Genomic DNA, 13,402 nt, shown 5'->3' on the forward strand with positions numbered 1-13,402 from the left:
CTTGTGATGCACAACCATGGAATGAATAGGGAAAAGGAAAGGTTCTGTTAGACGCTCACCGTTCCAAATTAGGTGGCTTCAGGTGAATGCAGCAAGGGGGAATCAAAGGCAGCTCACAAGCAAAAGTGTCAGCCTGCAACATCAGGACCCTTGGCGATTTGGGGAAGGGTCTAGGATGCCAAGTCTTGCCAAGGGTGCCATTCTGCAGCTCGCCTTTGGAAAACAGACATACGGCCAGTTTTCCGACAGCCCCAAACAACCCCCTGTCTGCAAGGAAGATGAATTCACGCAGAGACGGTTGAGCATGACGCTTTCACTATGGTTCTCGTGAAACTGTTGGGCCTTCTCGGTAGTCCCAAGCCATAAGGTGGCTAGATTGGCCTCTACAAGGGCCAGGGCCTTTTCAGTATTGGCCCCAACTTGGTGGAACGCTTTTTCACAGGAGACCAGGGCCCTGCGGGATTTGTCATCCTTCCGCAGGGCCTGCAAGACAGAGCTGTTCCGCATGGCCTTTGGGTTGGACTTAGTCTGACCCCTGTGTTTTCCTCCCTCATGGCTTGGATTTATGGACTACTTAAAATGAGGCTGCATTTTAAATGTTAATATTGTACAGTATTTTAATCTGTATTTTAATTAATTGCTTTTTATGTTTTATTGTAATTTTATTGGTATGAGCTGCCCTGAGCCCGGTTTTGACTGGGGAGGGCGGGGTATAAATAATAATAATAATAATTATTATTATTATTATTATTATTATTATTACCGTAGTTGCGCCCACCCTATGGAGCGCCCTCCCAATGGATGTCAGGGAGATAAATAACTGCGCAACTTTTAGAAGACATCTGAAGGCAGCCCTTTTTCGGGAAGTTTTTAATGTTCAATGTTTTGATATGTGTGTTGGAATAGAGAGGCTGCCCCAACCCAGCCAGATGGATGGGCTATAAGTAATAAAGTTGTTGCTGTTGCTGCAAGTTTTTGGCACCTTTCCCAATGAACTGGAACGCTGGGTTTTCTTTCTCTTGGAAGTGTGACCTAGGGCTTCTCCACACCGGACCAAAATGTGGATTTGTACTAGCCTGTCTTACTGTCCAATACATCCCCCCCCCAGTGGTGCCCCATACTTCATAGAATCATAGAGTTGGAAGGGACCACAAGGATCATCTAGTCCAGCCCCCCTGCAATCCAGGAATCTTTCATCCAACATGGGGCTCGAACCCACAACCCTGAGATTAAGAGTCTCACGCTCTGCTATCCCCATTTGAAAGCAGGGGTCTTTTATGTTTAGAATGTCCCCAAAAGGCTAGTGCAAACACACACACACACACACACACACACACACACACACACACACACACCCCTGCATTTAAAGGAAGAAAAGTCTTGGGCAACCCTGGGGTCTACATTTTGCTCTGGTGTGGACAGGCCCAAGGCCCTAGTCCTCAGTGAGAGGGTTTGGCCTGTGTCTGGACTGTACCACTCAAGGGCTCAGATGAATGAACATTCCTCCGTTAAAAAGAAAAGAAAAAACAGCCCCAAGCTATCATGTCAGGAAAGAGAGGTCTTCTTAGCCTTTGCAACGCCCTCAACTGTGACATAAGGGGCAGTCATAAGGATTTGGAGATAAAGTGTTTTGAACTCTAAAAGGACTACATGCACTTTGGAGAGACAGTGTGGTGCAATGGTTAGAGTGCTGGACTAGGAGCTGGGAGAGACCTGGGTTCAAATCCTCGCTCAGCCATGAAGCTCACTGGGTAAGCCTGGGCCAGTGATTCTCAGCATCACCCAGCAATAACAGGTTTGTTATTGGAATTTACTGGGGAACTGGGGAACAGGAGAACCATTGGAGCTCCTTGCAGGAAAACGTGGGGTGTAGATGCAATAGATAAATAAATACAGCCAACTATCATTTTCTTTTTAAAATATAAAAGTAAGCACAACCTGCTTAAAAAAAAATTCACTGGGGAAAAAGGATGTTCTCGCTTTATAGAGCTGGAGCCGATATCATTTTAAGCAGACACTGGGTGACCATCAGTCATGCATGGTCTAGTTGAGATTCCTGCATCGCCGGGGGCTGGACTAGATGATCGTTGGGGGTCCCTTCCAACTCTACAATTCTATGATGACGGCAATGAAACCCAGTGATGGTGTCAGCCATGCCCAAGGGGCATCGGAAATGCAAACAGAGAACCTTGGGTACCTTCTCTCCTCTCGGTCTTAGAATCACTTCTGCTTGCATAAACTTCAGGGCAGGAGAATGCTACGTGCTTGAGGCTTAAAACCTCCAGGATAATCAGGATTTCAGATTAAGGCTGCTGATTATTACAGACAAGGAAGAGGCCCAGGGGATACAGATCACTCCGGCGCAGCTGTGGGGCCATCGTCAAATGCACTCCCAAGTAGCATAGGGACCCAGGAAGCTGCCGTGTGCAGAGTCAGGCCAATTTGTCTCTGTATTGCCTGCACTGGCCAGCAGAGCCTCTCCAGGTTTTTAGACGGTTCTACCACTGAGCTACAGTTCCTTCCTCCCCAAACATGACCGCGGGATGCTTCAAGCTAAATAACTCTGTATATGGTTTAAAAGAGTTTTTTAAAGTAAAAACAAGGACATCCCAAAAGTTGTTGAGCTTTGCTTTTTTTGGACAAGCCCCCCCCCCAAACAATGTCCAGGAAAATGTACAAAAATTCAACACCTTCTATTCCTGAGAGGCTTAAATGATATTTTCAATGCCAAAAGGAGGAGGAGGAGGAGGAGGAGGAGGAGGAGGAGGAGGAGGAGGAGGAGGAGGAGGAGGAGGAGGAGGAGGAGACACAACACAACATCTCAAAGCCAAAGAGTCCAATATTCTTGCAATAAGTCCAAGAGAATAATTCTCTATGTATATATTTGTTGCTGGTGCGACAAATTTTAATGTTTGATGTTTTATCGTGTTCTTAATATTCTGTTGGAAGCCGCCCAGAGTGGCTGGGAAGCCCAGCAAGATGAGTGGGGTATAAATAATAATAATAATAATAATAATAATAATAATAATAATAATAATAATAATACTTTATTATTATTATTATTATTGCAATACTATTATTGTTATGTTACCGTATATTATTATTACTTGGGCATTCTAAATATCATAGAGGAGGGTGAAAGATTGTTTTCTGCTGCTCCAGAGAAGTGGACACGGAGCAATGGATTCAAACTACAAGAAAGAAGATTCCACCTAAACATTGGGAAGAACTTCCTGACAGTAAGAGCTGTTCGACAGTGGAATTTGCTGCCAAGGAGTGTGATGGAGTCTCCTTCTTTAAGCAGAGGCTTGACAGGCATATGTCAAGAATGCTTTGATGTTGTTTCCTGTTTCGCAGGGGGTTGGACTGGATGGCCCTTGTGGTCTCTTCAAGCTCTATGATTCTATGATTCTACGTGGGAGGTATTACCAGGGTGATTGTCCCGGGTGCAATAAAAATTAGGGGTGCGCCTCTGCAGCTGCTGCCTTCTTCCCACCCACCTCACCTGAGCAGCACACTGAGCAGGAGTTGGTAGAGGGTGGGCCCTTGTATCCCTTGGCCACGCAGCGTTCCCCACCGGAAGTGGCCGGCTCCCTCGGCCAATAATGCGAGATGAGCGCGCAACCCCAGAGTCGGTCACGACTGGACCTAATGGTCAGAGGTACCTTTACCTTTACCTTTATGCAATACCAGTACTGTACTTTCCTTGCCCCAGGCACTAGCAAGCCATGCTATGCCACTGCAAGTGAGGAATCAAGATCTCCATCGAGAGCTGCTGCCCCTGTGGATCCTGCCGGTCACCTCACCTAGCCTCCTGGGTGGGCTGGCCCTGTGGCCTCTGTAACATGGGGGAGGGGACATCTAACAGAACTTCTCCAGATAATCTTAGTGACCATGCTGGGATATAAGGACTTAGTTAGGCGGTTATCCAGGGCTCAAGGTATCCAGGCCTTTGAATATTAATACACGAGCCTTGATCTTAGCACAGTCCCTGCACATTTCTTCTAATACACATGGCTTTGCACAAAATCGTGCTTAATAAACATATTTTGCAAGCACTTCCCCCCGCCCCCAATGAAATGCATTTTACATTATTTCCACCAATAGATGCATTTTCGGGTATTCTTTCCCTGAAGACATTATTGGGTTGGGGAACTGCATCAGATAATCCGGAGATATTTAGCAGGACTAATTCTGGAGTTGCTTCTATTTCTTGTTTTGTTATTTTGCAGATTCCCCTGCAATACTAATATCCAAATGGATTGAATTTGGGGCATTCCCACCACGTGGGGAGGTATGTTCCTGTGGTGGTGCAACAACAACCCCTCCCCTCCCCCCCCCAACACATAAAAACAAACCTCATTGCCACCAAACGAACGCAACCAACTAAACTCTGGACAACTCCAATCTCTTGCAATGCCAACAGATATGAATATATATTTAAGCTACCCTCAAAACGCTGACACAATGACTGCATGAACACTATGCAATAGAATGAAATATCAATATCCCCTATATTTTTCCTCTCTCTCCCCCCAACTGCATATTGCATATATTGTAGGGGGTTGGACTAGATGACCCTCGGGGTCCCTTCCAACTCTCCCTTATGATTCTATGATATGACCACAGGGTCTCATAACAAACGTAAGCGAACTGTGGAAAATAATCTATAAACTGAAATTGGAAACACTACATGTACTTTCCCTTGTTTGGTGCTGACCTTTGAAGCACTAAATGGCCTCGGCTCAGTATACCTGAAGGAGCGTCTCCAACCCCACCGTCCAGACTGGACACTGAGGTCCAGCTCCGAGGGCCTTCTGGCGGTTCCCTCACTGCAAGAAGTGAAGCCACAGGGAACCAGGCAGAGGGCCTTCTCGGTGGTGGCACCCACCCTGTGGAACGCCCTCCCATCAGATGTCAAGGAAATAAACAACTATCTGACTTTAAGAAGACATCTGAAGGCAGCCCTGTTTAGGGAAGCTTTTAATGTTTTATGCCTTATTGTGTTTTAAGAATTCTGTTGGGAGCTGCACAGAGGGGCTGGGGAAACCCAGCCAAGATGGGCAGGGAATGAATGAATGAATGAATGAATGAATGAATGAATGACGTTTGTTACACAAGGAAATCTTAAATGAAAAGCGAGAGACGTCCACGGTTTGCAGGATAGCTGCATTCAGGACGACATGTTGTTTTGGGAAGCATAGATTGGGAAGGTTCGTATTATAATGCTAACCCAAAGAAACATATTTCAATTCTCCCCACTCATGATTCGCAGCCATTAGTATTACTGTACAGTCGTACCTTGGAAGTTGAACAGAATTCGTTCCCGGAAGTCCGTTCGACTTCCAAAACATTTGGAAACCAAAGCGCGGCTTCTGATTGGCTGTGGGAAGCTCCCGCAGCCAATCAGAAGCCCCGTCGGACGTTCAGCTTCCCAAAATAGTTTGCAAACCGGAACAGTCACTTCCGGGCTTGCGGTGTTTGGGAGCCAAAACGTTCGATAACTAAGCTGTTTGAAAACCATGGTACAGCTGTATCTGATACCAGAGGCAATATAGAGCCATTGTGTCCAAACACTTAAGATCACGACTTAACTCTTGCAAAGAAAAGGCGTTGGTGCATTTTTTTGGAGGCCCGCAAGCTGCTGCACCCACCAGGATACGAATAATCTCCATAACCTCATTACTCTCATGAGTTTGCAGATGGTGCCTGGCCTGTAAGCAGCTTTTCTCCTCATCCTAATCCTATTCAGAGTGGCCATTGCCCAGCTAGAGGGACCCACCACTTTCTTCTCGCTTTTCCGGAGAAACAGGCCTCCTCTCACGTAGCCCAGGATGGAGCCAGGATCCCGGAGGCGAAAGGGTGGATTGAGTCCAGGACCACCGTAAAACCCCTTCCGGCCAGACTTGGGAAAAACAATGGGTCACCCCCCAGAAACTGTAGAAACCTTTTCAGATTGAAAGCAATCTAGGTTCTGGAAACTGTGGATTTTGTACACTGTTCCCGGGAAGAGGAGAAAGGCTCCGTTTTGGGTCCCAGCTCAGAACTGAGAGATGTCCTTGGGTGACCTTGGTAAGTCAAGAATGAGATGCATTTTAGATTTGTCAGGATGCTAAACGTCGAACTGCAACCGGGTTTCATCCAAGAATTTGGGCTTGAGCCTTGTGCTGTTGAGGTCTATGGGGACAGGGGTCCGATCCTCAGCTCATTTACTCCAGAGCAGCCCTGTAAACAAGTCATGTGTGCTGTGGCTTAAGTTGGCAGCGATTCTAATTCTAACGCTGAACGGGTTTGTTGGTTGGTTGCCTGATTGAGTCAAAAGCTTATGCGGCAGAATAGTATCTAATATCTAATATCGCTTTCTTTTCCTTTTCGTAAATATTGCAGGTTGCTAGATCTCATGATTGTGGCCTACAGTCACGAGGAAGTGCCTCCCTGCCATTCCCCCTTTAGTAAAAACTTCAAGAAACTTGAAAAGAATACTTGGATCATAGGAAATCTAAATACCCAAGATAAAAGAAATCGATCTTTATTTAATTCTGGCTGCAGAATATGGGTTTTCAATGGGCACAGTTTGATGCTGAGGAGGATCGAGGTAGGAACAGAGCTATGAGCAGTGCAAGCAGGGTAGAGATGGTGGCGCAAGAGAAAAATGTGTTCGGTTTTCATAAGTGAACTTGCCTATTTTGTACATCCTGAACCAGAAAGACAGCTATCCTGCAAAATTTGTCCATCTGCAATCTTTGTGATGCAGGTTCTCCAATTGAAAATTGCTTGTAGAAAATATTGCTGTTTTTATTAGTTTTGTTAATTAAACTTGTATGCCGCCCTTCATCCAAAGATCCCACTCATTAGGAGACATGCTCACCACTTCCAGAAGGTCCAGATCTGTTAATGAGGCACTGCCTGTCCTTTGGAACTCCCCGCCTATTGATATCAGGGGGCACCTTCACTGAATTCTTTCCAGCACCTGCTAACAACATTGTTGTAGACTACAGGTGTGTGCTTTAATCTGTTTTTAGCTTATGTACCGCCCTTGATCCAAAAAATCTCAGGGCTGTGCACAATGTTAGAAACACATCACCAAACATCAATGATAAAAACATAGTAAAAAGCATACTGACAGACAGCCCAATAGTAAAATAATAACAATAATAACAGTCCTCTCGCCTACACTGCCACAGACCATAGAATCATAGAATCATAGAGTTGGAAGAGACCACAAGGGCCATCCAGTCCAACCCCCTGCCAAGCAGGAAACACCATCAAAGCATTCCTGACAGATGGCTGTCAAGCTTCCGCTTAAAGACCTCCAAAGAAGGAGACTCCACCACACTCCTTGGTAGCAAATTCCACTGCCGAACAGCTCTTACTGTCAGGAAGTTCTTCCTAATGTTTAGGTGGAATCTTCTTTCTTGTAGTTTGAATCCATTGCTCCGTGTCCGCTTCTCTGGAGCAGCAGAAAACAACCTTTCTCCCTCCTCTATATGACATCCTTTTATATATTTGAACATGGCTATCATATCACCCCTTAACCTTCTCTTCTCCAGGCTAAACATACCCAGCTCCCTCTTCTCCAGGCTAAACATACCCAGCTTAGTTAATAATCCACAACCTCCCAAGGGAGTCCGATCTGCTGTCAAATAGTGGAAAGTTCTTCCTGATGTTTAGTCAGAATCTCTTTCTTGCAACTTGAATCCATTGGTTTGGGTCCTACCCTCCAGAGCAGGAGAAAACAAGCTTGCTCCATCTTCCATGTGACAGCCCTTGAGATATTTGAAGATGACTCTCCTATCTCCTCTCAGTCTCCTCTTTTCCAGGGTAAACATACTCCTTCAACCATTCCTCAGAAGGCCTGGTTTCCAGACCCTTGATCATCTTGGTTGCCCTCCTCTGCACACCTTCCAGCTTGTCAACATCCTTTCTTAAATGGTGGTGCCTGGAATTTTCCTCCAAAGGCCTCTACCCACGGGTTTCAGGCGGGTTTCACGTCCGAGCCTGGGGATTGAACTTGGGACCTGCTGTGTGCAAATTGGATGCTCTAACCATTGGGCTACAACCCTTCCCAGGGCCAGCCCTGGATGTTTTGCCCCTAGAGGCAAAACTGAAAATGCCATATGAGCCATTCTTAGGAAGTCAAACCGGGCCACCACATGTCTGTATGCTGCGATGAAAGACCATCCCGTTTATAATTCAATACTCGTTCTTATGCACGCTAATCAATATGACTACAGCTTGCTTGGCAAGGGAAATCTGTAGAAAAAGAATCCCCAAATCCTCGAGTATCTCTCCTCCCCTAAATAAGCTGCCCCATAGAACAACCACCCCATGCAAGCAAGATCACTGCACTGGCTAGAACAGGTGAGGGAAACTTTGGCCTCCCAGGTGTTGCTGGACTACAATTCCCATCTTCTCCAGCAAGCACGGCCAGGGGTGCTGGGAGTTGTAGTGCAGCAACATCTGGAGGAACAAAGGTTCCCTGGAGCTGTGCTATAGAAATTCTTCAGCAGATATTACACAGGCATGCAATGGGTGTTGCCTGTCTCTCTTGCAGAAGGCTCTGAATACGTTATATAAAATAATTTTGGAAATGGTTTAGCATCAGGTGCAGTAGTGGATGTGCAGCAGAGGAGGTAGAAGAGGAGACAGGAGGGTGCACAGCTCCTTGGAGAGAGAATCTGCCACCCCTCCCAGCAACTTCATCGGCTCGCATCATGGGTGGGCCAGCCCTGGACCTTCCCCTAAACTGCCACAAGGTCAGCACACACATTATTTCTGGGCAGAGTCTATTCCAGAGTGCTGACTCCGCACATAAAAGGGCCTCCCTTGGTTGCCACCCTGTGGGCATCTAAAGGATCTCTGCAGCTGTCACGTTCCTGGCAACAGGATCACAAGTGCAGTTGTAGAAGCATAGTCTCGCGGAACTGCAGAGTTGGGAGGGACCCTGGGGGTCATCTAGTCCAACCCCCTACGCTGCAGGAATAACAACAACAACAAATCATACTACTACTACTACTACTACTACTACTAATAATAATAATAATAATAATTTATTATTTATACCCTGCCCATCTGGCCGGGTTCCCCCAGCCACTCTGGGCGGCTTCCAAAAAAATATTAAAATACAGAAATCCATCAAACATTAAAAGCTTCCCTAAACAGGGAAATCATAATAAGATCGTAAATCATAATAAGATCTAAGATAAAGATGCGCAAAACCAATATTGATAACAACCCCCCTTAAAAAAAACCTCCCTCAAAGTTATTTTTTGTGTGTGTTTGAATAATAATAATTTATTACTTATATCCCGCGCATCTGGCCGGGCCTCCCCAGCAGCTCTGGGCGGCTTCCAACAGGATATTAAAAACACAACAAAACCTCAAACATTAAAAACTTCCCTAAACAGGACTACCTTCAGATGCCTTCTAAAAGTCAGATACAGTAGTATTTATTTCCTTGACATCTAAAGGGAGGGTGTTCCACACGGCAGGTGCCACCACTGAGAAGGCCCTCTGTCTGGTTTCCCTGTAACCTTCAGTACGGGAACTGCCAGAAGGCCCTCGGAGCTGGACCTCAGTGTCTGGGCTGAACGACGGGGGTGGAGATGCTCCTTCAGGTATATTGGGCTGAGGCTGTTTAGGGCTTTAAAGACCAGCACCATCATTTTGAATTGTGCTCGGAAATGTACTAGGAGCCAATGTAGGTCTTTCAGGACCGGTGTGATATGGTCTCGGCGGCTGCTCCCTTTCAACTAAAGCATCCATGACAGATGGCCATCCAACCTCTGCGTAAAAACCTCCAAGGAAGGAGAGTCCACCACTTCTGAGGGAGTCCGTTCCACTGTCCAACAACTCTTACTGTCAGAAAGTTCTTCCTGATCTTGAGTCGGAATCTCCTTTCTTGCAAATCGAAGCTGTGGGTTCAAGTCCAAGCAGGACAAAACAAGCTTGCTCCATCTTTCATGTGACGGCCCTTGAGATATTTGGAGATGGCTCTCGTATCTCCTCTCGGTCTCCACCACCAGTGTGGTGTAGTGGTTAAGAGCGGTAGATTTAAAGGTAAGTGGGGCACTGACCCACCAACCACCGCCTGTCCTCAACCATTTCTCACCTGCTTGCCATCTTACCCACAAGCTATTCTAGAGGACGGCACTGCCTGTTGGCTTAGTCGCAATGTTGCCCCTTTAGAACTCAGCAGGAAGGAAGATGATGGGGACAAACAAAGCGTTGGCTCTGCCTGTTATTGGCTCTCTGGCGCCACCTGCTGCTCAGCTCCTTGCCTTCTGTCCCACCAGCACCCCCTGGGCGCAATACTTTAGGTTCCCCAAAAACCTATAAGGTAGAAAGGAAAAGAAAGGCACACTCAGAGGGGGTGGTGGTGGTGGAAGGCCAGGGTGAAAGCTGTCGCAAATCCTCTGATGACCCCAGACATCGAGAGCTGCTATAATGGCAGGGCCCTTTTTTGTGGCCCCAAACCTTTGGAACGCCCTTCCTAGGGAAATATGTGCGGCATCAACATTTGGGTGTAAATTTCTCCTGATATTTTTGAATGCAATTTCACCTAATATACACAGTTTTGCAATGACATGCTTCCTCATATAATGTGTTGCCTTGTGGTATTTTCACTAATATTCACTCACGTCCATACACACTTGAGCTTAGCATATATGCATTTCTGTACTGTATATGTAACTCGGCTGGAAAACTGCATTGCAAAATATAGGGTGGCCAGGTCTCGCTTCTCACATCGTTTCGAATGTGAGAATTAGGTTTGCCTTCAAATCAAATTTCTTCCTTAGCTGGGAGCTATTTCCAGGCAGAATGTTTACATTGCCTCCCAAATTCCAACTGGACATTGTTTCCCTCTCCACAAAGAGTTTTCAGATATGGGGGCAGTTTAAAAAATATATGTTAGAATCTCCAGTCATTGAAGTTTCATATGACATTTAGCCTGGTCCTAAGGTTACGATCCTAAACTCAATTTAGTGAATGAGGGCCAAAGAGCCCAGTGGGATTTACTTCTGAGTAACCATGCTCAGGATGGCTCTGCATGGCCAGAAATGGGCAGCTTTCTCCAACCTGATGCCCCCCGAATGTTTTGGACTACAGTTCCCATCAGCCCCAGCCAGCTCGGCTTTGCAGAGTCAAGTAATTTTGAGGCCCAGTAATTTACTCCCAGGGACGCGGGTGGCGCTGTGGGTTAAACCACAGAGCCTAGGGCTTGCCAATCAGAAGGTTGGCAGTTTGAATCCCCGCAACAGGGTGAGCTCCCGTTGCTCAGTCCCTGCTCCTGCCAACCTAGCAGTTCGAAAGCACGTCAAAGTGCAAGTAGATAAATAGGTACCACTCCGGCAGGAAGGTAAACGGCGTTTCCATGCGCTGCTCTGGTTTGCCAGAAGCGGCTTAGTCATGCTGGCCACATGACCCGGAAAAACTGCCTGCGGACGTATGTTGGCTCCCTCGGCCAGTAAAGCGAGATGAGCGCTGCAACCCCAGAGTCGTCCGCGACTGGACCTAATGGTCAGGGGTCCCTTTACCTTTAATTTACTCCCAAGTAAGGAAGTTCAGGATTGCAAGCGAACAGTGGAAACCAAGTAAATACACTTCTGCTTGGAGAATGTCGACTGAACTAATTCATTTTGCAAATGGATGAACATGAAGTGGAATTTCTTCCTCTGGGGGCGTGCTGAACTTCCTCTTTCAAAACGAGCTCTCCAGTTCTGGGCGAGGTGCGGAAGTGGGTGAAGCAACCAAATGGATGCAAACGTCACCTTAGCTCACTAGGCTGGTTTCCGCAGATGCTCAGACATCTCTCTCTGCCCTCCAGTCTGGCATGCAAAAGGCATTCTCAGAGCTCAATGAGACACCCCAGGGAAGAAAAACCACTTTGGGAAGCAAGGAGGGCAGTGAGGGGTGTGGCCTGAGGAGAGAGGGGGTGTGGCCTCAGAAGAGTTTCACAGGCCCCATAAAGAGATTTTGAGGGCCACATTTGGCTCTCTGAACCAGTGGTTCCCCACCCTCGGGGTGCTGTGGGGTTGCAGACTTCCTCTTTCAGCAAAACTGCCAGAGAAATGCAATGAATGCCCGGTGAAAAGTTCCTCTTGCAAGCTGTTGTGCATCTCAGTGTACCTGTTATTGCAAACTGGCCCAGAAACCCTGAATTAAGCTCCACCAGTGAATTTATGCCTCATCACTGGGAGATCCCTTCGCCCACAGATTATTGCACTGTCAGTTTTATTCCTCCGCGTGCGGTTAAAAGATCCTGCTGCGCATTATCTTGCTTCAGCTCTGAACCGCCCTGCCAGGTCAGGCTAAAGTACTTAATGCTTCGACTCCTGTCACAGGTAATCATGGCTAAGATGCCGCTCATTTTGCTTCGCAAGTGACCTCTTCCAGCTATATTAGGAGTGGGGGGTGGGGGAGGAAGTTCTACTTTCATTAAGAAATCCCTTTTTCTCTTCCCCCTCCCCCAACAATTTGTGCACCTTTTAATTTCACACGTTCCAGCTTGTCAACATCCTTCTTAAGCTGTTGCGAATGAGGGAGAGGCGGTGGGCAGATGCAATCCCCACACTGCCGTTTCAGGCGCCCAAGCCACCACGTCACTCCCAGGAGAGACGCGTGGCTCTGGGCACGCTGCAGGCCCCGAGATAAGCCCTGGCCCCCACGGTGTGGCCCCCAGTGGCAGTCACCTTTCATTGCGTTTGTTGGCTGAACTACAGTGGTACCCTTGGTTAGGAACTTAATTCATTCTGGAGATCCATTCTTAAGCTGAAACCGTTCTTATCCTGAGGCGGCGCGCTTTTGATAATGCGGCCTCCCGCTGCGCGCCTGCCTCTGGCGCGCAATTCCTATTCGCATCCTGGGGCATAGCTGCCAAGTCTCCCGTATTCCCCAGGAAACCCCCATTTTTCCAGCTCTTCCCAGCCGAAAAAACGGATTTTTTTGTTTTTCCCAGGTTTATTCTGGCGCGGCAGCCATTTTGGAACTGGGCGGAGCATGCTCAGAAGCGACTTTTGATGCTGCTCTGCCCAGTTCCAAAATGGCTGCAGCGCGACTTCTGGCACGGCGACCATTTTGAAACAGGGCAGAGCAGCATCAAAAGTCGCTTCTGAGCATGCTCCGCCCAGTTCCAAAATGGCGGCAGCGCTACTTCCGGTCTGCTACTTCCGGTCCAGTCCCTTATTTCTCAGGCAGGGACTTGGCAGGTATGTCCTGGGGCAAAAAGTCCGCAACCAGGAGCAGCTACTTCCTGGTTAGCGAAGCTCGTAAGCTGAAGCATTTGTAACCAGAGGTACCACTGTAAAAAAGTTCTGTGAGCCCTTAAAAAACAACAACTCATATTTTTGTCATTTTGTCAAACACCCCCCCCCCCCCAGTGAGGACACCCGGGGTGGCCCGC

Source organism: Zootoca vivipara, chromosome 3, assembly GCF_965207765.1.
Source record: "Zootoca vivipara chromosome 3, rZooViv2.hap1.1, whole genome shotgun sequence".
In the NCBI taxonomy this organism is placed as follows: Eukaryota; Metazoa; Chordata; class Lepidosauria; order Squamata; family Lacertidae; genus Zootoca; species Zootoca vivipara.